General features: G+C 40.0%; 1 pseudogene; it reads left to right on the forward strand.

Moving 5' to 3' along the window:
- The window catches only part of LOC138756351 (doublecortin domain-containing protein 1-like), a 340,682-nt pseudogene that overhangs the window by 17,324 nt on the left and 297,436 nt on the right, over positions 1-25,922 (forward strand).

The raw sequence follows: 25,922 nt of genomic DNA on the forward strand, positions 1-25,922 counted from the left end.
TCTGCAGTTCAAACAGCCCCTGGGCCTCCGCGCTCCACATGGTGCAGAAGAGCTCCACCAGTTGGTGCCCATGCGACCACTATAGGCGACTGATCAATACAACAGTCCCAGACAGATACCCCAGCCCACACATCCAGGACTTCGCCACAAAGCTAAAAATCTGCCAACTCTTTTCCAAGGTGGACTTCATAAAAGGATACCATCAGATTCTGGTACACCTCACCGACATTCTGAAAAGGGCAATCATCACACCCTTCGGTCTCTTTGAGTTCCTTCGAATGCCCTTCGGACTGAAGAACGTGACCCAGATATTCCAGCAACTGATGGAAGTGGTTGGCAGGGACCTCAACTTCATTTTTGCCGACTTAGACGACATCCTTATTGCCAGCCCCGACACTGTACACACAGGATGCACATGACCCTCCTCTCGACAGACTGCAACAGTTTGGACTCGGTGAACCTGGCCAAGTGCCAGTTTGGCCTTGAGACAATAGACTTTCTGGAACACTGCATCATCCCAGAGGGAGCCACACCACTGCCAGACAAGGTAGGGGCCATCCAAAACCTCCCCAAGCCGAGGCTGCAGGAGTTCCTGGGGATGGTAAACATCTATCATCACTTCCTACTGGGAGTGGTCTCCCTCATGCAGCCCCTGTTCGACCTTGTCAAGCTTGGCGACAAGACATTCCATTGGATGCAGGACACGACAGAAGCATTCCACACCATGAAAGGCCACAATCCTGGCGCTTCCAGACTCAACATCCCCCCTGGCCCTTTACAACAGACATATCAGTCAGAGCTGGAGAAATGGGTCGGTGAGCACTAGTGACCCTTTGCCTTCTTCAGTAAACACGTCCAGATGCCAGAGCTCAAATACAGTGTATTCGACCATGAACCGTTGGCCCTGTACCTGGTGATTTGGCACTTCCAATAAATGTTAGAGGGAAGGGTCTTCACTGCCTACTCAGACCACAAACCACTAACCTCGCACTCAGCAAGGTTTCAGACCATGGTTGGTGAGGCAACAGCATCACCTCTCCTACATCTCGGAGTACACCACAGACGTTCGCCATGTCACAGGCAAGTCCAACATGGTGGCCAATGCACTGTCTAGACCCATGATTGCCGCAACCTCAGGAGGGCTCAACATTACCCAGCTGGTCAAGGACCCGACTGGGGATGTGGATGTGGACTGCCATCACCAACCTGAAGGTTAGCAACTGTTGTTGGTCCGTCTGTTGTCATGTGGCATGACCTCTGCCGAGATATAACCCTGTAGGCCAGAACCTGTTTGCAGTGCCAATGCGCCAAGGTACATAGACACATGAAAGCCCCTCTCCAGACTTTCGAGCCGGCGCAGTGCCAGTTCAGGCACATACATGTAGACATTCTTGGCCCCTCCCCATGAGCCAGAGCATACACTACCTTTTCATGACGATTGACCATTTCACCCGCTGGCTAGAGGCCATACCCATACCCACGTGCAACTCTGAGATGTGTTCTAGAGCCTTCTTATCCACCTGGGTCGCGCATTTTGGAGTCCCGACCCACATCATCTTGGACCGAGGGGCACAGTTCACCTCACTTTGGGCTAACCTAAGTTCTGTGGCAGCCAAGTACACTACACCACAGTCTACCACCCTCAACCAAATGGCCTGGTTGAGCGTTTCCACTGCCACCTGAAGGCTGCCTTGAAAGCCTGACTGCAAGGGCCAAATGGGGTGGATGAGCTCCCATGGGTGCTTTTAAGCATCTGCACAGCACCAAAGGAGGACCTGCCAGCCTCATCCGCAGAGATGGTGTACTGTTTCCCACTCACCATTCCTGGGGACATCCATTTCAATTCCCCCGGCCCACAGCCCAGCACCTTAGACGTCCTTCAGAGGTTGAGGGCTGCAAGCGGGTAAACGGCCTCCTTGCCACCGTCTTGACATGGCTTGCTGCCCAGCCATGTCCCCATGGACCTGCAGTCCACCTACTACGTCTTCATGTGGAAACGACAACAAGGAACACCCCTACAGTGTCCATATGAAGGCCCATTCAAAGTGCTGCAGAGAGATGGTGTCATGTTTACATTGGACATTGGCAGCGAAAAGACAGATTCATAATCAACCACCTCAAGGCAGTGCACCTGGACTCAGACCTGCCGGCCCAGACCCCCAGGTCAGGTGCAGAGGCCGACTGCCCAGAGACTGTAAGTTAACCTGTTCAGAGGACAGCGGTGATTCTGGGAGGGTGGTGTAGTGGGCTGAAGAACCTCACGGTTGGACAAGCTGAATCCCCACACCAGTTGGCTGACCCAAGATGGCGTGGACCTCCTTTCACTTTCAAGGTGAAGCCTGCGGTTGATGCCACGTGTGGACTAAAGGAACTCCCTGCTTCCAGGTGGCGTACCACCAGCCAAGGAGTGATGCGCTGATGTCACTTCCGGAAGCCGGGGCACACGTCATGGGAAGTGGGCATCCCCTTCATGCAACACGGTGAATTCAGACTATAAAATCAGTTTACTGGTTCACCCTTGCACAGTATGGACACATCTTTATTCCATAGCTCTGCCGTAGCAGACACTACAATGTGCTATATGTTTAGGACTGTCAGAAGAATTTGTTTAATTTACTTAGATTTATTAATATTCAGAGATGTAGGTAATACTGGAATGGGTAGCACTTTTTGCCCATCTTTTATTGTCTTTGAAAAGGTGTTATTAGTGAGCTACCTTTTAGAATTGCTATAGTTCTCTGCTAAAATTATTTATGGAACAGGAAGTGACCATGATCCCTCAGCTTGAATAAAAGCAGACTAAAATTGAAAGGACTATTCACCCAACAGTTGTGTGAAATTTCACTTGTGATTCTTTTACACCAGAAAAAAAATGCTTAGATGCCTTTTCAGTCAAAGAGATTCTGTTGTGATTCTATAAAAAATAAATTGATTACAAGATAGAGTTGACATTTATTTCATATAAAAAAGCTACATTTACCTATGGACTTGTATGTCTCAGAATGTCAATCATGGAATGATGTTTGAAGTCCAAGTCCAGCACATCTGTAATTAGTTAGCTGAGCTGAAATGTAACAATTTGGCTACAGCAAAGAGCATTAATATCATAAGGCAAGTTTCAAGAGATACAGGTATTTGTCAATTTTTGCATCTTTGTTAGATAAGCAAAATGGTGTACCTTGAAAAAAAAACATTTTTTTTCACAGCTATGAAACAATACATAATAAATAAAGTCTGGAATGTGTAATCAAATCAGTTGATCTCATGTAATGTTCCTGCCTTGTTTCACACCTTTACTTCTGTACATACTTTCTGTACTGGGAATAAAGAAAAATAAGTCATTCTTTCAAATTTGATTTGTAAGTTTGAGTTAAAAACCTTTATTCATTCTCTTTATATTTAGAAAATATAGATCCCCGTATAAAATGACAATCAGTATGTGTGTGCAAAATGAAAAACTTTCATATTGGTCGACTGTGGTGCAAAAGAGCAAGATTCTAAAGCTCATTTCAAAGCCTGTCTTAGCCTGTCAAAGCAATATTTGAACTCATAAAAAGAAATGCAGACCTTGGCTTCCAAGGATCAAAAGATGTTCGAGTGCTCCCCCTGGATCAATTAGGTAATTACATCCAGGAATTTAAACTACTACCTTATTTCAAAGTTACTTTCTACAGAATTATTGACCTGAATTCTATCATGTTGCTTAGAAATATTCTGAAATATTTAATGTAATGATTTAAAAAAATTCAAATACTTTTGCAATGTGCAATAGTTCATTTCCATATTAAGGAAAGTACCACAAATAGCAATGACCCGAATAATCATTGAAATATTTTTGGCAGTGCTGGCTGAGTGAAAATGTTAGTGGGTGAATTTAAATGTTTCTTGTCAAATAACTAATTATTTGTAAATACATTTTTATACTGGAATTGTTGATGCAACTTATCAACAAGCTGCCCGCAAGGAGATTATGTTTTGACAGACTTACCTTCCAAGTCTCGATAAAGGACTTTGTTTTGAAAGGATGAACATTCATTTTCTCCCAGTGATGCTTCTTGATGCGCTCAGTTTCTCAGCAGTGCATGTTTACCTTGTGGTCTTGCAAACTTCATCCCGTGTGGTGACACATGTGAACCACATCTCTCACCAAAAATCCCATACTCAGGAAGAAGCATTGCTTAATCAAGGTAAACAAGAAAATCTACAGATGCTGGGGTCTAAATCAGTATACAAAAGTGCTGGAGAAACTCAGCAGGTCACTCAGTATTTACAGAAATGGTGGGGGGAGGGCAGGAAAGGGGGAGGAACACAGGCAAACAGATAGGAGCTTGAGAACAATGGGGAGAAAGACTCACAGAATTCCTTTCGAAGATTTTGCAGTGAAGCAACCAAATGGAGGTAAACAAGAAAATCTGCAGATGCTGGGTTACTTAATATTTCATTGAACACAAGTAGATAAGAAATGGGAGCAGGTGTAGGCCAACTGTCTTTGTTTGAACAGTGCTCCCACAGGGTCCAACTACCCAGACCGACTGCAGTTAGTTAATGGAGTTGATGGTGGTTTTATTTTAAAATTCTGCTACCGCTTGGGTTACTGATGGTTTAGACTGGATTCAGTTGTGTGGCTGCGAGGGCTGTGGCAGTGTTGGAGGCTAATCCATGGAGGCTCGGTGACTCTGAGGGGACTCTCTTTTGCATCTCTTTCTCTGACTCTTCAGGCAAACTCCACCAAAGCAAATTTCATGTAATACTGCATTGCAATGTTTTTATTACATGAAAATCTTGAAATCTTAAATCTTGAAATGTTAGAAAAACTCGACAGGTCAAATGGTATGGCTTAACTGGCTATCATTTTTTAAAATATTCAAGATTGGCCTTATTGTGGCTGCCACATGTAATTCTATTACATCATTGAATTGGGTCAGCATTCCCCCACAATTTCCTGCTGGGAAGATCTCCTGAGTAAATAATGATGCTGGCATTTATGCTACAGAATTCTGGACTTATTCCCAATGCTGCTTGTACGATTTTGCTGCCCACAAATTGGCTGTTGAATAATGTAATTATTTTGTACTGCATGGTCTTATCCATTATTAACTTGACTTAATGCCCCTAATGAATATCATATCAGAAGAAGGCCTTGACCATTATATTGCATTAAATCATAATGCTAATAGCTGACTGTTCTTGAGGAAACTGCCAACTACCACCAATTTGTCTCAAGAAATCTTGCACTTAAGAGTCATAGAATCATGGAATTGAAGATTACAGAAATGAACCCTTCAACCCAACAAGTCCATGCTCATCCTTGCCAATCTACACTAATCCCATTTACCCTCACTAGGTCCATATCCTCTATGCCTTGCCTATTTAAAGCACCTAATATTTTCTTAAAATGTAATGATTGTATCTGAATTCACTATGTCCTCTGCAGCAAGTTTCAAATGTCCCCTTAAATTCATGATAAAACCTTCCTTTCCTATTAAATCTGTGTGGTATTAGTTTTTGATATTCTTACCATGGGAAATGATTCTGACTATACAGCCTATCTACTATACTCCTCCTAATCTGTCCTCTTTATATCATGCCTCTCTTCCACACTCTCAATATTGCTAAGTTTCCAGCCGGTAATGTTGACAATTCTATTTCTTTCCCTCTGAATGCTTCTTGACCCAATGTGTTCTTTCAGTAGATTATGTGTTGCTCCAGATTCTAACATCTGCATTCTTTCTTCCGTCTCTTATCAGGTCATCCCTCAGACTGCTTCCCTTCAATGAAAACAAATCCAGCCTATCCTATCTCTACCCATAACTAACTACTTCCTCTGATCCAGGCAGCATCCTGTTGAATCTCCTCTACATTCTCTCCAGTACAACCATATCCTTTCAAAATTACAGTGATTAGCACCACATATGTTCATTATTCCATATAAATGAGATCTCACCATCATTTTGAGCAATATAAAGTTATATTCTATTTCCTGACATATGAAACCACAGGTCACTCTGGTCACCAATATTCCTAGTGCTCTATTATTTATCCCTACTTGACTTCTTAAAACCCATCAATTCATTCTTATCAGGATTAAATTTGATCTGCAATGCTCCACCAACTTTCCATCTTTTCATCTAATTCATATTCTGCTATAGCCTTGGATAACCTTCTTTGCTTTCCATACTACCAAAATTTACCAATCATAATGACCATATTCACATCCAAGTTGTTCATGTATATCGCAAATGAAAAAGGTTGCTGTGTCAAGTCCTGTAAAAGAGCCATTCTCAACGGGGGCTCAACTGTATCCCTGGGGATACAGTACATTAAAGTAAAAGCCTTGTTTTCTTTTCACCTGATGTTACATAAATTAAAAAAATTTTTTATGTGATTGATATGAGAACAGTATGGAAGAAACCAAAACCTGACTGTTTCACAGGGAAGCGGACTCACAAACTTTGAGCAGGGTCCTAGGGAGGCCATAACTGAAAAAAGGTTGAGAATGGCAGCTGTAGCATGCACTGCAAACACAGGATTCTGACTTAACTTGAATTTTTTAAATATTCAAAAATAGACTTTATTAACAATAAATTATTTACAAAAAGACTCTTCCCATTCTTAGTTTTGTATCTGTATATTTCCATCACTGTACATTGTTACATTCATTTCTATTTACACCATTACCACCACTACAGTACATTATTGTGATACCCCCTCTGTTGTTTGAGGAACTTACCCTCAGTCTTAGCCCCTCAATGCCCAGTAACAGAAGGACTCTAGACTTTGGTCTTTCCCCACAGCAGCCTTAACTACACCAAGCCTCAGTGCATCCATCAGCATGTCGCACTGATATCTCTGTGTGCTGAAAGACCAACAGGTTTCTGGCAGACCAATGCTGATGCTTCTGGCTGTTCAGTTTCTTACTGAGTGTACCAGCAGAACAGTAACTCATTGAAAGGATTTTCCTCTTATCATTATGTCAGGGAGGACAGGTGTAAAAACAGCTGGCTCTATGAAAATGCTGGCTAGGCACAAATCAAATGTGATCTACAAATTTGCTGATGACACTGGTCATTGCACAGACAGCAATGAGGAAGCATACAGGAGTGAGATTGATTAGGTAGTTAAGTGGTATCATAAAATGACCTTGCACTAAACATTAGCAAAACCTAGGAACTGATTGTGGACTTCAGGAGAGGGAAATCAGAAGAACATGAACCAGTCCTAATTGAGTGGTCAGCAGTGGAAAAGGTTAAAAACTTCATATTCCTTGGTATCAACATCTGTCCTGGGGCCTCCATGTTGATGCAATCACGAAGAAGGCACACCAGCAGCTATACTTTGTGAGGAGATTTGGTATTGTCATCAAAGACACTTGTAAATTTCTAGAGGTACTGTAGAGAACATTCTGAATGGTTTTATCACTGTCTGACAAGGAGGTGCCAATGCACAAGACAGAAAAATACTACAGAGACTTGTGAACATGGTAGGGGTGATCATGGGCTTCAATCTTCACCCCGTTAAGGACATCTACAAGAGGTGGTGTCTCTATCCTCAAGGACCCTCACCAGCCAGGCCAGGACCACTTCACATTACTACCATCAGGAAGGAGGTACAGGAGCCTGAAGATGAACACAAGGGCAGCTTCTTCACCTTCACCATCAGATTTCTGAGTGGACAATGAATCATAGACACTACCTTAATTTCTCTTCCTTTTTGCACTAATTTATTTATTTTTAAAATTTAATTTATAACTTTAATATTTGCATCTCAAGTTAATTCAAGTTTATTGTCATCTGATTGAACAAGTACAAGTCAATGGAATAGTGTTCTCCAGACCTTGGTGCAAAACATGCAGACACACAACCAGACATAACACACAGACAAACAATACATATGCAGAACAAGTATTTACCTATACAAATAAATAAACAAATATTGTTTTCATGAATATGGATGTCTTGGATGGTCAGTGTGAGCAGTTCCTTTGGTCGTTCAGCATTCTCACTGCCCGTGGGAAGAAGTTGTTCCTCAGCCTAGTGGTACTGGCTCTGATACTCTTGTATCTCTTTCCTAATGGGAGCAGCTGAAAGATGGGTGTGGGGTGGAAAGGGTCCTCAATGATTTTGAGCACCCTCTTCAGACAACAATCCTAATATATCACGTCGATGGGAGTAGGGGGATCCATTGATCCTCTCTGCCACTCTTATGGTCCACTCTTTCTACTACAGAGTTGTTGATGTGTAGTCGAAGGTGGCCATTCCTGGTCCTCCTGAAGTCCATGATTACCTCCTTCATCTTGTCCACGTTGAGACTCAGGATGTTGCTCTCCCACCATTTCATGAAATTTTCCACCTCTTTGCAGTGCGACTCATCGTTGTTGCTGATGAGTCCAACCACCATCGGCAAATTTGATGACACTGTTGGAGCAGGATTAGGTGATGCAATCGTTGTTCAGTAATGTGAACAGAAGTGGGCTGAGCACATAGCCCTGAGGTGCGCCAGTCCTCAACGTGATGATTCTTGAAGTTGACGGTGCTCCTCTGTAATGAATATTTACTCCTGTAATTCTGCCGCAGAACAACCAATTTTGTGACATGCTCATGGCAATAAATTCTGATTCCGATTCTGATTCACATGCAGTGGAGGTATTTTTATGTCTTATTTCTTCTAATAATTTTAATACATTGTTCATTTTTGAATGCAGCCATTTTTATATTTTTTATATCTATTTGAATATTTTTGATTAACAGATATATTTTAAATTTAAAATTAAATTTAGACTTACAGCACGGTAACAGCCCATGCAGCCCAATTACACCTAATTAACTGACAACCCCGGTACATTTCGAACAGTGGGAGGAAACCAGAGCACCTGGGTAAAACCAACGCAGTCACAGGGACAATGTACAAACTCTTTACAGCATGAGATTTGACCCCAGTCCCGATCACTGATGCTGTTGCGGCATTGCGCTAACCACTACGCCAACCATACCATCCATTTACAGCTTTTGAGAGCCAATAATATGTCAAACTCTGTTGGGGAGTTTGAGGGGTGGTGCTTCAGGATACAAAACCTGTTGTGTATTCACTGCTTGGAACCTGTTCCACCTCTCAGAATGACTGTTGGATGTGGAAAGCCAGCTCATTTAGTTGTCTGCATGTTGAAGCAACTGTGGGTAGACAGAGATGCCAGGAAGCAAGTTTAGGCAGTAACTTATGGTCAGAGAGTTTAATCCTACTCCCCATGCTGTTAGCAGTGGAATTCTGTTCAAAGTATAGAAAAGAATTCTGGTTAGCATTGGAGGTGCACACTGAAGGCAATGCTTTGTGACAGATATTAAACAATCTTAATTCTCATTACTCATCTGAAGTATATTCAAACAATATTAACATTTGCCCTTAAATTTACCTTAGTTATTGCTAAATTGCTCAAATTAGTTTGGATTGTCACTTAAAAATTATGGTCTGAAATTGGCAGGCTAGATTAGGGCTGATCGACTTGTGTCTAAACATGACCTCTGTTAGTAGTGATCCATCAGGCATATCTTCATTGAATGGTAGAATAGTTTGAGATATCTTTTAATTATATCAAATATAATGCTGACTTTATATTTTTAATCTCTCAAATAATCTAACAGCTCTTTCCATTTACATTAATGCATTTGCTTAACATTTTAATTGCACATTCACTAAAATTTGATCTCACCTACTGTTACTCATTTCACACACTGAATTCATTAAATTTTACATAGGAAAGTACATTCTGCATTATCTTCAAGGCTGCTGACAGCTCAGAGAGACTGCAAACAAAAGCTACTCTTTAAACGTCAGAAGAGGATCATAAAAATGACAGCCTTCAAGAATGGGACGCATAATATCTCTGCAAAAATTACAGTCACTAGCATCCAACTTGTAATGGTTTAGGCGAAAAATTTTGCATAGCAGTAAACACAATAGCTGTTCTAAGATACACATGCCAGCTCCTGCTAGTGAATGTCTTAAATTTTAAGTATCAAATTTCTCTTCGATTTAATATTGTTACTTTGGGAAAGTGCTGATAATCTTTGTAAAGACGAGACAATCTTCATGAAGGCTTCCCATAACATGCTATTATTGTAGAAATTGGACCTTGTTACAATTGTTTTAGGAGCATTGTTGAGCCACATAATTAAGTGTAATTTATTCCAATTTTGTGGCCCAATTTCCCATGCTTTAAGGAACTGTGAAATATTTCTGACTTAAAATTGACCAATGAGTATATTAATTGTTTTATGTAGCTAAGAGCAGAACAATGGAAGAACTTAGTGGACCAAGTATCATCTTTGGAGGCAAAAATAAATTGCATTTTGTATGTGAGAGGAAAAAATTAACAGGTGTGGTTTATCTGAAGTAGAAAAATTCATTTTTCATACCAAGCCATCCAACTGAAGTACGAAATGAGGTTTTTCCATTTTTTTTGCAGTAACAGAAAGGCCAAGAACAAAAAAGTTGGTACATGAGTGGGAAAGAGTTAACATTACATGCAACCTATTTTCCAATCTCATGTAACCAGTATCCACAGTGTTCCCATCTCCCATCTCTCTCACTCACACACACAAACAAACACACACACACACACACACACACACACACACACACACACACACACACACTCAATCCTTTCCATGCTTGGTTTCATCAACCCGTCATCTCCTCCCTATCTGTTCCTACTATTACCTACCAACCTTTGTCCCACATTCCCTTTTCCCCTTGTAAACTGGCAAACATTTGTCTCAGTTCTAATGCAGGGTCTTGACACCTTTGGCCTCCACAGATGTGTTCTTCCAGTATTCTGACTTATGATCCAGACTCCAGCATCTATTTTATGTAACCTCATAGAATAAAAGAGTGGTGAATAGAACAGGTGTCAGATTGACAATTTAAAATGTTATAATATTTTCATATGGATTGAAGAGAGGCACAATGCTCCTTGAGTCCATTGTCAGCACAAATATCTCCCATTGCCTTCTTCAGCCCCCTCTGAGAACTTCCTTTTGGGGGATTGACAATTGAAGCAAATGCGCCAAGATTCATGTGTTTACTTCAGCAAGGTGCCTGTGGAGTCATGATAGAAGCCAGCACCATGAATATAAAAGGTTAATGAGTAGCCAAACCCAATTTCAGGGGGTCCTCTGTTCTATTGGTTAGAGGCACAGCAGAAAGATCATGAATAAATGTAAACCAGGCCAAGATAAACTATCCAGAGGCATCATTAGAATTTTGAATCCCTTCTTCACTGATTTTAAAGATATTCCACATATCTTGAAACAATTAGTTTAGACAGTGACTTCCAATTTAAAGACATCTTAAGTATCCCCAACTGTGTGGTTATTTGTGATGTAATGATGGTTTCATTTTACCCACAGATCACTTTTTATGTGTCCTTGTAATAAAATGAAGGTTTTGGGGATTAATTGAATATGATTGAATTTTAAATAATGTATACAAAAGATATGGATATTTGTGATGAGAATGTCAAAGATATTACTTCACAAGCCACAACTGTGAAATCGAGTGAAGAGCAAAATAAAGACATGCATAATTATTTATAAATAGTGTTAAAGAATAGAGAAAAAGTGAAATGATCTGGGATGCAGAAGTTACAAGTCATTGTTTTGCACCAATTTGATCAAACAGATTTGAATGGCTAAGAGGCTTCTTCCAATTATTAGAAGATATCTGGTGTAAACATCAGACAATCTCAGTGCTATTAAAAATTATGAATCAATTAAATTTTGAAATATAAAGACTAGTTTAGAAATATTTTATTTTATTATAATGTCTAGCTTATTATGCTTTTAAAAGAACATTGCAGTAACATCTTAATTGTTAATGTCCTCCTTATTGTTAAGGAAGAACTTGTCACGATTCTTTATATTAGCACCAGAGATAAACTTACCACATCCATTGATGCTGGTAACAGACAGAGAGGACTTGACAGTTTCATCATTACCAATGATATTTATGGGATAAAACCTTCTAGCGACCTGCAATCCTTTTGCAGTAAATTGGGTGGGAGGGGGAAGAGTGGGGTGCTTGAATCACCATGTCAGGAATAAGATGTTTGTGCAATAATTTGAGTTTTAAACAAGTGGGGACCTGACGGCATGCTGAAGTTGGGGTCTGACCTCCATGCTTGAATAACAGTCTTAGGAAGCCAATGGGGAAAAATCTATATCATATATTATATATATATTTATAAAACACACACACAGATATATATTTATATCTACATTTCAACTCATATCCTAATTATGTGAGTAAAGATCTAAAAGCTGCTGACAGCAATAAACCATCTATTATACAATTTTCTTTATTGAACAAATATTTCACTCCATTTGTATTTTGCTTCTGGTGATTAAAGTAATTCAATAAGCACTCCAGCACACTGGGAAAAAAAGATGCATGGAAACAATATAATATTTAGAGGAGCTGTATTTTCATAATGTCATCTTTTTCCTTTTAGGATTTAAAGAATGAATACAAATTTGAATACAACTATAGTTTTTATTACAAATGGAATAATTGCTTCTGTACATAACAAAACTTGATGTTTATAGTATTCCCTTAATCTTTTAATTTTGAAATCAAATTATCACCTATTTCAATTTTTTAGCACGATGTCAATTTTGCTTCATTATATTCCATAAATGTTTGACATTATATGAATGAATAGGTTTAGATATTACTGATTTTGCAGGAGTTAGAAAATGTAAATTCATTGATTTATTTCTAATTTGACCTTAATTTTAAAACTATACAGTATTTGAAGATGGCTTTATTTATGCTGGATTATTTCTGTAATTCTCAGTTACTGGAGGAGTGCACTATAAATCTCGACCTGAATTTTGCAGCTCAGAGAGTATTTCTTGCAAGTAGCAGAGAAGCATTTGAACAATTTATGGATCAATTCAAAAATATAAAGGTATAACATTCAAGAAGCAAAATGCTGGAAATAGAACTTTTACATTTATTAAACTTGTATTAAAATAATTTAAAATATACAGAAAATGACATCTAGACAAAAAGGCCAATCTTTCAAGTACCTTGCTTTACCCACTACTTAGAAAACAACGACCGAAACGTGCAATGGCTATTATGAATTTAAATAGAACTTAGTGGATCTTAGTGGATAAAAGTGTAGTAAAAGATATCAAATCTTAATGTTATATTTATTTGGTGCAAATTTAGAATTGTGAGAAACAGATACACAATTCAAATGTGAACACACATTATGAAAAAATTACTTGTACCAACTCTGATGATGAGTTTTTAATTCTGCTTCTTTAATTTTGATTGCAGACTCACATATTTAAGTCAATTACTGACGAGGATATTAACTGGAGGTGGAAAACTATATTTTTCTGGTTAGCATCACTAAGCAGAATGTGCTTATCCTCCTGTTCATTGTGAGCAAAGATCAGTAATTTAAGTATGCTTCTTTAATGTATGGAAGTGCTGTTCAATTTATTAATTTAAGATTGATGGACACTGTGGAAGTATTCCTTGGAACCAATATGCTCATTTTAATGGGATATAATACTTGTGTACATAAACACCCCCTAGATCACAATTTTAATCCTGAAGATGTTTAATATTCATTTAAATGAGGAAATCACCTATAAAATATTCTTGAAAAACATTTCCTTCATAAATATAATCATGTCCAGAGATCATAGGGTGACTGTCCACCACATACAATTCCAAGTGTTTGACGACTTGCCTTTGGAATCTTCAGTTTTTAGACTATTTTTTTTCTCTGCTGATATCACGATGTAACTTCTTATCTTTTAAAATTTAAATATATTTTAAATTAGATCAAATCTTAATCTTAAATCTGTTTCAAAGGAACCTACAGAATTTAAATTTCTTGACTGAGATACAATTAGTTGCCAGAGATTTAGAAGATAAATGCTGAAAATAAAGTCCAGAGTTAAACGTCTTTATATATGACAGCTATTGCAAGTGTTCCAGCTGCACTTTCCATTTTAATAGGCTAAACTGGGAGGACAGACTTTATGCTTTGTGTTTCTTTTGGCTGTATTTCATGGCGACATGCACTGCTGTTCTTTCAGCACCAAAATGTTGGCAAGCAGGACTGAAATTTCATACCAACTCTTGCTGGATCAGCAAGCTTAACCCACAGAAATCTGGTGCACTGTTATTGCTTTTGACTGATAATCAATCTTGGTGCTGCTCGACAGTTGTCGCTGGGACACAGACCAGAGCAGGTGGCAGATGGGCCTTGTCACCAGAGAACAGGGATAGTACATACACTATGGCAGAACAAAATGTGCAGTGTCCCCATAACTTCAAAAGGCCATGTTAAGAAGAGAGTTGTAAATGAGATAGAAAAGAGTACTGTAAAAGAAAATGACATGTACTATAATATTCCACAATATCATGGAAAATATGGGACAAAATTTAAGAAAAAGCTTACCAGTGATAAAGGACTGATGAAATGTTTCAAATAAATAAATACAGAATATCCTGTTATTTACATGGCAATAATCCATTTACCTAACCTGTAATGCTGATGTGATTGACGAGATACCCTGGAGGTTATTCAAGAAACTGATAGTTCTGTTTTCAGGCATTATCTTTCCAGCAGTTCCTGCAGTAACTATAGGATTCTTCTTCTTTCATTATTTAAGCTGATATTTTGAATGCTGTAATATTTTATAATACTTTCCTGGTTTGGCTAATGCACAGGATTATGTTTCTCCAAATTATATGTCAGGATTGTAAGGATAATTGGCTCATACCCATCTTGCCAACAATGCTCATGCCCAAACAAGCCAACCAAGGAAAACAAGGCAATCATTTCTGGAAGAAAGTTGTGAAAATATCATTTTTGCATTTACTACAAGTCTCTTAAGTTTTACTTCTCTGCTTGCCAATATAGTGTTCCAGGACTATTTCTCTGACCTCAGAATGGTATTCCCTCTCTCCATTTGATCATTGTCCCTTTGTTAAAGATTGATATTTCCTGCCATTAACCATTGACTCTGTACAGAATATAATAATATGGTGAACTTTCAAAGCCAAATGCAACAGTTTTAGAAAATTTCTCCCACAATTAAATAATTGGATTGTGGCAGCTCACCCACGTGGCAGGCGAATCAGTGCCAACCGTCGCGGTTGAGACTGCAGTCAGAGACATACTCAGGAGGTCTCAGTGCAGGGCAAAACAACGGACAGGAAGTTGACATCACTTCCACCCTGCACGACTTTGAATCAGTAAATCAGTTGGTTTGAAACTCCTATACGACTCTGTGTTTCTGCCACTCGCGGTGGCTGATAGCCACAGCAAAATGACTATGAAATGTGAGAATTATCTCAACAAATTTACTGAAACAGAAAGCCTCCACATCCTTGCAATGTGAAAAGAAACTGGAGAACTCAGAGGAAAACCATGCAGTCATTTGGAGATCATGCAAATGGCGCTTGAGATCAGGAATGAACACAGGTCTCTAGGTCTGTGAAGCACTGGCTCTACTAACTGTGCCATTGTGCCATTCTTTTCTGAAGGAATCATTTGAAAATTTGAATTATAGGGTCTGATTTTATTTGACTGAGGACACACGTGAGAAAAATTAGGAATATCCACCACCCCCCCCACCCCCACCTCCAAGTTTAAATCCTTTGCAATGAACTTTTAGAATGAGAATAGGACTCAAAGTAGTAGAAATATGGATATTTCAGAAGGAGTATGGATATTCAAGTAGAAAGATTATCTTTGTCAAGAAACCATAAATAAAAGTTCATTGCAAAGGATTTAAACTTGGAGGTGGGGAGGGGGGGTGGTGGATATTCCTAATTTTTCTCACGTGTGTCCTCAGAGTATACATCGACCCTCCACAGATTGCGTGGATTTATCAGCTGGGCATTGGCTGGAGGTGATTGGTATCACGGAGGGTTCATCGACACAACGCAGCACACAGCAAAAATATGAAGTGGGCTTTAAGTTGAAAGTGCTAGATATGGCCAAGAAAACCAAGAACTGCGCTGCTGCAAGAAAATTTGATGTGGATGAGAAGTTGGTAAGAGATTGGAGGAAGAAAGAAGAGACTTTAAGAAAAAAACCAAAAAAAAGCAATGTTCTTTAAGAAAAGGAATCACTCATTGGCCAAAGTTTGAAAATCACATTGCAGAATGGGTACCTGAACAGAGGCCAGATTGCTACAGTCACCTGCAATAAAATAAGTACATTTACACTCCAGTGGGCCAAGTCGCACCCAGACCTCAGTGATGATTTTGAGGCCCCAGTAGGGTGGTGCAATCATTTCATGAACAGGAAAAAATTTGTTATTATGCCAAAAAACAAAAATTGCACAGAAACTACCAAATGATCTTGATCATAAAATTGTACGTTTTCACTAGTTTATTATGCGGTACTGGCAGAAACACCAGTTTACATTGGCAAATATCGGAAAATGGATGATACTCCATGAATTTCGACATGATAGGCAATAGAACAATGGAATGGAAAGGTGTTAAAACTGTGCAAACCAGAAGTACAGGCACAAAAGGACCAGCTTTATTGTGGTGTTATCGTGCATAGCTGACAGGACAGCGTTAAGACCCATGGTAATCTTCAAATGCAACATTCAACCGAAAATGAAATTCCCTGCAGATATTTTTGTACATTTTCATGAAAAAGGATGGATGAAAATGGTGTAAACAATGAATAGATAATGTGTGGAACAGGCAGCTAGGTGGTTTATGCAAAGAACAGAGTTTGCTGGTCCAGATATTTTTTGTAGCCAGTTAACTGAGAACACTAAACGTAGATTAGCACTACATAATACTTACATGGCAGTTATTCCAGGTGGTTTGGTGTCTATAATTGCATCCTCTTGATGTCTGTGTGAATAAGCCATTTAAAGACCCTGTACACGAGGAATGGAATACATGGATGTTGCATGCAGAAAAGTTATTTACAAAAGGCAGGGCAATGCATGCTGCATAACTTGATATGCTGTGTAACTTCGTGCTCAAGGCATGGAACTGCGATAAAATCATTTAAAATGTATGGTATCTCTTGTGCAATTGATGGCACAGAAGATGATTTATTGTGGGACACTAACAATGAAGCTGAAACCCCCTCATCAGATACAGATTGGAACCCTTATAATGACTGTTTAAATAGTGAGAGTATGGATGTGCTCGTCGCCATCTTTGCTTCATATGATGATGGTGAGAGTGATTTTGAAGGGTGTTGTTTTCAATAAAAATCTCAATGTCAGGTTTTTTTTTGATTTTTCAAGGGTTGATTTGTACACTGAATTGGTTTTTCAGGAGTCAACTTAAATGCCAGATCAGTGCAGATTGGATTTTGAGCTGAATTTAAGGCCTCAAAAATGTATCAGGCATATAAGTTGACCCCCTTTTTTTGAGTTATTTTTGGGTTTCACGACTTGACTTATCTGCCAAAATATACAGTAATAGTTTCTGTTTTTATGGGGTTTATGGAAAAATCTACCAGGAAACAATTAACAGCTAAACACAGTTAGGTCATTACTCCTGCTCCAGTGACATGTAATGAAATGTTGGCATGGCGTGGACATGCTGAGCAAAATGGTCCCTGGTACCATATATTTCTATAATTTTATGTTTGCTGCTTTTGTTATTTGAAAATGTGAGAACATTTTCATTTTGAAATATAAATGAGGAGCTTTCAACAACCTGTTTGGTCGTTAAAAATGCTCATCAAATAAAGCAGTCTCTGTCTGCATTCATAAAGTCCTGGACAGCACTCAGCATAGGGTAATAAGTTTAAATTTTTAAAAATTTAGACATACAGTACTGTAACAGGCCATTTTTCCCCATGAGTCCATCCCACCCAATTTACACTCAATTAACCTACACCCCTGGTACATTTAGAAGAGTGGAAGGAAACCAGAGCCCCTGGGGAAAGCCCACACAGACATGGGGAGAACATACAAACTCCTTTCAGACAGCGCACGATTTGAACCCCGGTCCCGATCACTGGCGCTGTAAAGACACTGTGCTAACCGCTACAACAACCATGCCACCCATTCTCAACATGCAAATGCCAATCAATGACTAGCTGCAACAAAAAAATGTCTAATCAGCTACATTTGAAATTCAATGGCATTACCATTACTAGAACCCTGATCAACCTCCTAGGACTGGAAATTCAACTTGATCAGCTATGTAAATATAATGGCTACATGAGCAGGTCAGAGGATAGATATCCTGGGGTAAGCGACTCACTGTCCAAATACCCCAAAGCCTTTCCACTAATTATGAGGCCCATGCCAGTGACCAGGGTTTGAATCCGGTGCTATCTGCAAGGGGTTTGTAAGTTCTCGTGTCTGTTTGGGTTTCCTCTGGGTTCTCCAGTTCCCTCAAACCCTCCAAAACATTACAGTGGTTGGAGGTCAATTGGGTGTAATTGGGCTGAAAGAAGCTGTTACCATGCTGTATGTCTTAAAGCACCTCCAATAATTCTCAAAAAGGTTGACACCTATTATAAAACAGCCCACTTGGTTTGCGCCGTACCAACTATCCTGAACATCCAATTCCTCCACCATTACTGAACAGCGGCTGCCATGTGCACAGTGCACTGCAGTTAATCACTACATCCACCAACTCACAGCATCTACCATCAAGAAGGATCAGGGCAACAAATGCATGGGATCTTTACCACTTCCAGTTTACCATCCATGTCACATACCATAATGATTTAAAAATAAATGGCTAGTCACGGATAAGAGATCTGATTCCTGGAATTCCCTACCTAACACCACAAAGAGAATGTTTTTACAAGGAGGACTGCAGTTGTTCAAGAAGGCGGTTTAACACAACAGTCTCATGAACAATTATGGAAGGACAATAAATGATGGCATTGGCAGTAACACAACTTGAAATTAAATGTCTTAATATAAAATTAAAAGACTCAAAAAGTTCAAATGATAAAATATGATGCCTCTTATTCATAGTCATGCCCCTGTCCAACATCCCATCTGCTGTCTGAATTTGGTTGGGTAACATGATTAAAAAGTAAGAACTTCAAGCACTCTGAAAGGACAAATGGGAAGGACTTGCGCCAAATCTTAATTTATACCTTGTGGTATTTAATTTAAGAACTTAATACAGAACTGAAGACCAAATCAGTCTTTAGGGCAAGAAAGGGTTGAGACATTGCATAAATTGGGCAAAAGGATGTCAAAATCTCATTGTGTATTTAATGTTTGTTTAAAAACTGGTATAAAAATTGGTATTTGGGAGATATTCTTGCTAGGATGTAGATGGAAACCTTAGAGTCAATCGGGTATTAGTTGAAATGTTTCTCAAAAGAGGAAAAGTCTTTGTTCTGGCTAGTTGAAGAGACTGTTGAGACAGATTATAGATATGTTTTTGGGAGATAAATTGAAGCAGGTTTTTTAGTGTAGGTCACATACAAACACTTTAAAACAGATCTTATTTAAAATACTGGAACTCTGCTCATGCTAGAAAGTCCAGCTCCAAGAGCCTTTGCAAAAGCTTTGGAGAGTGCCCAAGACACTTCACTAATGGATTGTTGTTTACAAAATGGAACAGATGAAAGAACTCTTCAGAGCCACAGGCTGTCTGGAATAGAACTTACTGTTCTAAGAGGGTCATGTGGTTTTGCAAGCAGAGAGAGAAAAATGGACTTTATCTCTGAGAGAGAGAGAGAGAGAGAGAGAGAGAGAGAGAGAGAGAGAGAGAGAGGGCTATGTCATGATAATGAATATGTATGAGATGTACCGGAAGTCACGTGGTATGAGAGAGAGATAAGAGCACAAGCAGGAGAACAAAGGAAAACGGGAGAATAAAGACACTGAGAAGTTTACCTGATAAAACTTGTGTTTGATGTTTTATTAACTTCACATTTCGGGCCACAAATGTGACATTGGCGACGAGGATGAAAGAAGCTTGAAGAAAATTAAAGACTAAACAAGATTACAGAGGATTACAGAGAACTTCAAGGTGATAAGAATTTTATCTTTGACTCGGTACTTTTGGGGCTGGAATATTTCCTCATGGCTGGGGCAGACGGTGACTTTCTTACACATAGTGGAATTGCTCATTTTGACCCAACGGGTGATGCAAGCACTGTAAGTGTGAAGTGGAATGCATGGCTGGAAGAATTTGAATCCTACGCCGACAGTCGTGGCCTATTTCTAGATACCGGTACAGTTGAATGAAAAGCGCAGAGAAGGGCGTTACTTCTTTTCACTGCTGGTCCCGCAGTTCGGGAAACATTTAAGACACTTTTGAATACTGGATGAGTACCGGAAAGCGGTAGATGCATTAAATGCACACTATGTAGTGACACCGAATGCTACATTTCAACGGCATTTGTTTCGGAGAACGAGACAAGAAGATGGCCAGACAATTGCTCAGTACGTGACGAGACTACGCCAGCTAGCTGTTGGATGCAATTACATGCCAGCTGATTTGGACAACAAATTATTGGATCAAGTCGTACAGCACTGCAGATCAGATAAACTCAGAAGACGTCTACTGGAAAGAGGGAGTGAGTTGGAACTCACCGATGCTTTAACCATTGCTGCTGCATTAGAGGCTGTTGAAGGGCAATTTCATACCATGACCCTGAAAGACAACTCAAGCCAGCAAATTAAGAGGCTCTCACATCGCCATAATCAGCCAAGATATACGTCGACACAGGACGTGGAGTGTTATCGATGTGGAAACCGAGGTCACTTTGGAAAAGACCCATATTGCCCGGCCAAAGGCAAAGTTTGCAGAAAGTGTGGAGGTAAGGACCACTTTGCAAAGAAGTGCAAAAGCAAGTCCAATGCAGACCAGAAGAGGAAGAGTACAACTTCCAAAGGCAAAGCCTGGGGGAAAGGAAAGTATCCTGGAAAGAAAGATACCATTCGCCAGATAGACGGTGACGATGATGATACCCAAGAGGAACAGAGTTGTTACCAATTTACGTTGAATGAAGTACATCATGAGAAGGTCCCAGTGATCATTGGTGGAGTGACAGTGCAGGTCATTGTAGACTCAGGCAGTGACAGTAATGTGATTGATCGACATTTATGGGAGAAGTTGAAAAGGAAAAAAGATCATCTGTACCTCAAAGAAGTGTTCCAAGAAACTGTATCCATACACAGCAACCAAACCATTGCAGACCATTGGATGTTTTACTGCAACTGTTGAAGCTGGAGATAAGTGCACCAAAGCAGAGTTTATGGTCATAGAAGAGAGGGGAGAACCATTGCTGAGTAGGCACAGCGCAAGACCTGGCAATACTTCATATTGGAGCTTGTGCCAATTCAATTCAGTCATATGAGGATATGAAGCAAGAATTCCCCGCAGTCTTCCAAGGAGTAGGAAAGCTGAAAGGTCGACAAATGAAGCTAGTGGTAGATGAAACGGTCAAACCCAAGGCACAACCAATGCGCCGAACTCCGTTTGGACTTCGTGGGAAAGTCGAAGCCAAAATTAAAGAATTGATCGAATAAGACATTATTGAACCGGTGGAACATTCGACACAATGGGTCAGTCCCGTAGTGATTGTGCCCAAACCAAAGGGTGACATAAGTCTTTGTGTTGACATGAGAATGGCCAATGAAGCTATAATTAAAGAACAACACCCTATACCAACAGTGGAGGAAATACTTCAAGAACTAACTACCAGCAAGGTATTCTCAAAAATTGATCTGAAATGGGGCTATCATCAATTAGAGCTGGATCCAGGTTCCCGAGATGTAACAACATTTGTGACTCACTGTGGATTGTATCGTTACAAGAGACTATCATTTGGAATTAATGCAGCTTCGGAGATCTACCAGTATGAAATCCATCGAGTGATTCAAGGCATTCCTGGAGTTTCCAACATTTCTGACGACATCATAGTCCATGCACCAACGAAGGCAGAGCATGACAAACGGTTGAGGCGTGTACTATCTAGGCTACAGGAGGCAGGCCTTACCGTGAATGGAAACAAGTGCCAGTTCGGTGTGTCAGAAATGGACTTCATGGGACACAGACTTACAGGGGAAGGACTAAACCCTGCAGAGGCCAAGGTGAAAGCTATTGAAGAGGGACATGCACCTCAGAACGCAACAGAGGTGAGGAGTTTTCTGGGATTGGTCAATTTTTGTGCAAAGTTCATTCCTAATTTCGCTACAGTGGCAGAACCACTAAGGAAACTAACCAGGAAAGGTTTACCATTTCATTTTGGATCTGAGCAGAAGAAAGCATTCACAGCGCTGAAGCAAAGCCTGACAGATGCAAAAACTCTTGGGTATTACGATCCGGCGGCATCAACCAAAGTCATAGCGGATGCCAGCCCGGTTGGTTTAGGAGCCGTGTTGGTCCAGATGCATGATGGAGGACCAAGAATCATTGCCTATTCCAGAAGATCGTTATCAGATGTGGAAAGAAGATACTCTCAGACAGAGAAAGAAGCACTCGGACTTGTATGGGCTTGTGAGAGGTTCCATGCATATTTATACGGCATTGAATTTGAACTCATCACAGATCATAAGCCATTAGAGGTGATCTATGCACCTAGATCCAAACCATGTGCCAGAATAGAGAGATGGGTACTCAGACTACAACCCTACAAATATACAGTAATCCACATTGCAGGGAAAGCAAACATTGCAGATCCGCTGTCCAGATTGGTGAAGGATGGTGGTCCACAATCCAAGTCAGAATTGGGAACAGAAACAGAGAGCTTTGTATGCTTCGTAGCTATTCAGTCGACACCGAAAACTGTGACTACGAAGGAAGTCGAGAGAGAATCCGAACGTGATCCAGAACTCAGGGAAGTAAGAGAATGCATACAGAGTGGACAATAGGACAAGTGTACTCACAAGGCTTACATTCCCATTAGAGACGAACTTTGTTGCATCGGACAGTGTGTATTGAGAGGTTGCAGATTGGTGATACCGCAAAGATTGAGACCGAAGATCGTATCCTTAGCGCATGAAGGACACCTAGGTATTGTTGGTACCAAGCAAAACCTTAGGACCAAGGTATGGTGGCCAGGTTGTGATAAAGACGCAGAGAAATTTGTTAAAACTTGTCACGGATGTCAAATCACAAGTAGGAGTAATCCGCCAGAACCGATCCGGAGTACGCAACTCCCGACAGGACCATGGATCGACGTAGCTGTTGATTTTCTTGGACCTTTACCGACAGGTGAATCAATTATGGTAGTGATAGATTACTGCAGCAGATACTATGAGTACGTGGTGTTGAAGTCCACAACCACTGAAAAAACAATACAAGCATTAGCAGAGATATTTGCAAGATATGGATTACCTGTTACATTATACTCTGACAATGGTCCACAATTCATTTCAGAGACATTTGCGGAACACATGAGGACCACAGGTATTCACCATCATAAAGTAACTCCGAAATGGCCGCAAGCCAACGGGGAAGTAGAGAGACAAAATCAATCCATTGATAAATGATTGAGGATTGCACACGCAGAAGGACAAAATTGGCGAGAAGCATTGCTATCTTATGTGGCTGTCTATCAAGCAACGCCTCATGCAACCACTGGAAAAAGTCCTGCAGAAGCATTTTTTTTAGAGAAAAATCCACACAAAAATGCCAGAAATAAAGGAAATCCGAGACGACCAGGAGATGAGCGACCACGATGCTGAAAAGAAAGGTGCAGCAAAGCTGTACACAGATTCGAAACGTGGAGCCAAGTACTCAGACATCATGCCAGGAGATAATGTTCTAGTGAGGCATGAAACTGGTGGTAAGCTAGACACACCTTATTACCATCAACCCTATACTGTTGTATCCAGAAGTGGCAGTATGGTGACAGTCAAGTCTCCGACTGGAGTCCTGTATAAGAGAAATGTATCAGGTGTAAAAAGGTACCAGTCCAGAGATACATCGAGCGAAGAGGTTGAAAGGCCAATACGAGATGCTGAAACTGAGAGACCTGATGATGTTCCAGAGGCAGTTACCAGCACTCCTGATGAAGTGACTAGAGCGCCAGAAACACGCGAAGCCGTGGCGAGCAGTATTTCCGACGCTGAGAGTGAACAACCGAGAAGCGACGACAATATCGCAGGCAGGCCGAAACGAAACCGGAAAGCGCCCAAACGATACGAAGACTTTGTGCCATAGTTTTAATAAGAACTTTGGGACAGTATTTAATCTTATATCATAAAGTGCATGTATGAGTGCTGTAGGAAGTAAATTTTATGTAGTTGAGTTATAGTATTACCATTAGTTACGATGTTTGTAGGTTTCCGAGGGATATTGGTAAGAGAAGGTAAAGTTTATTTCTGATTAAAGGAGGGATGTCATGATAATGAATATGTATGAGATGTACTGGAAGTCACGTGGTATAAGAGAGAGATAAGAGCACAAGCAGGAGAACAAAGGAAAACGGGAGAATAAAGACACTGAGAAGTTTACCTGATAAAACTTGTGTTTGATGTTTTATTAACTTCACATTTCGTGCCACAAATGTGACAAGAGAGAGAGAGAGAGAATTCAATTCTACAGTGCTACAGTCAGTAGCAGCAGCTGGGACTGGAATGGGACAAGCTGGATAGCTTGTGGAAAAACCCCATTTGGAAGACGGGTTGTGAGTGCTTAGTTCAGCCTGGTCAAAGCCCTTGTGGTTCATACAAGAGGAGAATTTGGTTGGGTAACATGGCAGCACCCATTTTCATGATTAAAATGTAAGCACTTCAAGCACTCTGAAAGGACAAATAGCTGTCTAATGTTTAACTTGAAATAAGGGAAACAAAAAGGAACTCTGTGGTGATCTTAAAGAAAGGTTATCATCTGAAAAACCCTGATGGGGCAAGTTTCTTTGGAAGATACTGAAGTGGCTGGTTACAAGGAATCAGTTGTGGGTGTCCAATGAATAACAAATCTCTCTGAAAACCGACAAGAACCTTTGTGAACGGTAACCATTTACCTTTCAAGCACCAAAGGCTGGTGAAATTCATAAATGTTAAATTCTGTGCACATTATAAGAATTGCCTGCAACCAGTAAACTTGGAGGAGTGAGAAGTGAGATTGGACTGTGAATCGAAGAACTTTTCTGAACTTATACACACATTACATGTGTGCTTAGAATTAGAAGTGGGTTAAGTTAATAGTAATAAGTTAAAGTTTGATCCTGTTTTCATGTTTAAAGATAATAAAAAGCAACATATGTTTAAGTAACATATCTATTGCTGCTGGATTTTGGGGTCCTCTGGGCTCGTAACACTGTCCTTTTGTGTCCTCCTGTGATCTGCTGCTGTAATTATAAAGAATTATGATTTTGACAAGAAATTATAGTTTATTTGCTTAATTCCCATAGCAGGTTATTTCATTACTCCAAAACCTCTTGTGTAAAACAAAACTTACATAGAGTGGGTTTTTGGAAATGAAGCCTGTGATGCTTCTGTGACTTTATGGAACTTATGAACAGGGAGTCTCAGACAGCGCACCTATGATTTCCTGAACTTACACTACTTTACATGGAGGAGGTGGGGGGTGGGTGGGGGGCGTCATTGGTGGGAAGCAGAAGCATCCCAATAAGATTCTTGCTCAAGAAAAGGATTATGACTGTTATAAGTATTGAAGAAACTCAAAATGTTGATGATATAATGACTGATAGGGAGCATTTCTGGCCATGAGCTTATAACAGAGAGATTTAACTGTATAATTATACTTATACATTTATGCCACTTAATGTAATGCTGGAAGTTTGCACCAACCAATAACTGACACCATTCTTTCTTGACTAAGATTCATTGAACTCACGTTTTAGTCAAATGTTTGTGGCTTCCAATAACATCCTACCTCAAACCCTTTATTAATGACTTGGGTATTTCGATTTGATACATCATGACAACACTAAGGTTTGGCTGCAATATAAATTAAGG

The sequence above is a fragment of the Narcine bancroftii genome, chromosome 1, assembly GCF_036971445.1.
Source record: "Narcine bancroftii isolate sNarBan1 chromosome 1, sNarBan1.hap1, whole genome shotgun sequence".
NCBI classification, from domain to species: Eukaryota; Metazoa; Chordata; class Chondrichthyes; order Torpediniformes; family Narcinidae; genus Narcine; species Narcine bancroftii.